General features: G+C 44.6%; 1 pseudogene; it reads left to right on the top strand.

The window, feature by feature from the left end:
• Positions 1-485: 485 nt before the first annotated feature.
• Positions 486-2,492, top strand: LOC113879604 (annotated as a pseudogene).
• Positions 2,493-2,862: the final 370 nt, after the last annotated feature.

Genomic DNA, 2,862 nt, shown 5'->3' with positions numbered 1-2,862 from the left:
TAATAATTACCATCTTTGCCATTTCTTAAAATAACATTCTTGACTGCTCTGTGTTCTTTATTTTTGCTGTTGAACTCTGGGAGAAAACACTTTACATGATTGTGTCTTATTTTCCAGCTATCAAGATATCACATAAATTGTAAGAAATAAGATCCCTTTTGGAAATATCTGTTAGTATCTGAAATTTAAGTACTGAAGGCGTATTTTCATAATTGACTCTGTTCAAAGTAATTTAAGTGAAGTACCTTAGGCTAAATAAATTTCCAGAAGAGGTATTATTTTTCTCTTCATTAGTTGCCTGCAAATAGGCAATGTATGTATAATCCTTAAGTAAATCAACACCTCAGCACTTTAAAGGCAGGTATAAAATAGCAAGGAGGGAGTTGTTCTTTCAATTATCTGTGGTTAATGTCTAGGAAAGAAATCACAAATAAAAATAGAAATAATTTTGACTTATAAAAACTGAATTATTAAATTAATCTGTATTCCGCCTCAAGGTGCAGACCGCCGGCTACGTGGGCTTCAGTTTCTTGTCCACCGGGGCCATGGCAGCGGCCAACATCATCGTGGGTGGGGTGGCCCGTGGGCGGCCCTACCTCTAGGATTATTTTACAAATGCAAACAGAGAATTGAGAAAAGATGCTCAGCAAGATTACCACCTAGAATATGCCATGGAAAATAGTACACACACAGTAATTGAATTTGCCAGAGAACTGCATACGTGTGACATAAATGACAAGAGTATAATGGAGAACACGGTAAGGGTGATCTGGGCCTACCACCATGAAGATGTGGGAGAAGCAGGTCCTAAGTACCATGAATCCAGTCGTGGTACCAAGAGTCTGCAGTTACTGAATCCTGAGAAAACCAGTATGTTGTCTGCAGCCGTACCATACTTTGACCTGGTCAATCAAGACGTTCCCATCCCAAACAAAGGTACAACATACTGGTGCCAACTGTTTAAGATTCCTAGGCTCCAGGAAAAGCATCATGTCATAAAGGTTGAGCCCGTGATTCAGAAAGGCCATGAGAGTCTGGTCCATCACATGCTGCTCTATCAGTGCAGCAGCAAATTCAGTGACAGTGTCCCGGACAACGGGCACGAGTGTTACCACCCTAACATGCCCGATGCCTTCCTCACCTGTGAGACCGTCATTTTCCCCTGGGCCATTGGTGGAGAGGCTTTTTCCTATCCACCTCATGTTGGATTGTCCCTTGGCACTCTGTTAGATCCTCATTATGTGCTCCTGGAAGTCCATTATGACAATCCAACATATAAGGAAGGCTTAATAGATAATTCTGGATTGAGATTATTTTATACGGCAGATATAAGGAAATACGATGCTGGGGTGATTGAGGCTGGCCTCTGGGTAAGCCTGTTTCACACCATCCCTCCAGGCCTGCCCGACTTCTGGTCTGAGGGTCATTGCACCCTGGAATGCCTGGAAGAGGCTTTGGAAGCTGAAAAGCCAAGTGGCATCTATGTTTTTGCTGTTCTGCTCCACGCTCACCTGGCAGGCAGAGGCATCAGGCTGCATCATTTTCGCAAAGGGGAGGAAATGAGATTACTTGCTTACGATGACGATTTTGACTTCAATTTCCAGGAGTTTCAGTACCTAAAAGAAAAACAAACAATCTTGCCAGGAGATAATCTAATTACTGAGTGTCGGTACAACACAAAAAATAGAGCCCGGATGACTTGGGGAGGATTAAGCACCAGGAATGTAATGTGTCTCTCGTACCTTCTGTATTACCCAAGAATTAATCTTACTCGATGTTCAAGTATCCCAGACATCATGGAGCAACTTCAGTTCATTGGTGTTAAGGAGATCTACAGGCCAGTCATGACCTGGCCTTTCATTATCAAAAGCCCTAAGCAGTATAAAAACCTTTCTTTCATGGATGCAATGAACAAGTTTAAATGGACTAAAAAGGAAGGTCTTGCTTTCAATAAGTTTGTCCTTAGCCTGCCGGTCAACGTGAGATGCTCCAAGACAGACAATGCAGAGTGGTCGATTCAAGGCATGACAGCATTACCTCCAGATATAGAAAGACCATATCAAGCAGAGCCTTTGGTGTACGGAGCTTCTTCCACTTCTCTGCATGGAAATGTCTGTCTCGAGCTGCTCCTGAGCTTCGTGGTCCTGAGCAGCTCACTCAGCACCAGGAGTTTGTGGCCGTAATTCTGTCCCGCTCAGTGATCATGGTTTTCCGTGATCTGAGCCTGACATTTCACGTGCAGGTTAAGGACATTTATGGGGTGTGAAGGATGAGGGTGAAGACCTTGGAGACTTCCTTTCACAGGTTCCCTTCCTCCTGTCCCCTCTTCTTTCCCAGGCTTCCTGAGAGATGTCCATCAGGTTCTCATCTTTTCCTCAGAAATATCTGATAACATGTATGAATCATTCAGTAAAGCCAAATTGACCTTACATAATCTCTTAAATGGAGAAGGCAATGGCACCCCACTCCACTACTCTTGCCTGGAAAATCCCATGGATGAAGAAGCCTGGAAGGTGCAGTCCATGGGGTCGCTGAGGGTCGGACACGACTGAGAGACTTCACTTTCACTTTTCACTTTCATGCATTGGAGAAGGAAATGGCAACCCACTCCAGTGCTCTTGCCTGGAGAATCCCAGGGACGGGGAAGCCTGGTGGGCTGCTCTATGGGATCGCACAGAGTCGGACACAACTGAAGTGACTTAGCATAGCATAGCAATGATGGCTGACAACCCACTCCTTTACTCTTGCCTGGAAAATCCCTTGGGCAGAGAGGCTGGGTAGACTACCGTCCATGGGGTCGCAAAGAGTCGGACATGACTGAGTGGCCTCACTTTCTTTCACTTTCACTTCTTCAGTGGTACC

The sequence above is a fragment of the Bos indicus x Bos taurus genome, chromosome 21 (genome assembly GCF_003369695.1).
Source record: "Bos indicus x Bos taurus breed Angus x Brahman F1 hybrid chromosome 21, Bos_hybrid_MaternalHap_v2.0, whole genome shotgun sequence".
In the NCBI taxonomy this organism is placed as follows: domain Eukaryota; kingdom Metazoa; phylum Chordata; class Mammalia; order Artiodactyla; family Bovidae; genus Bos; species Bos indicus x Bos taurus.
This window is presented reverse-complemented; position numbering and strand designations above follow the sequence as displayed.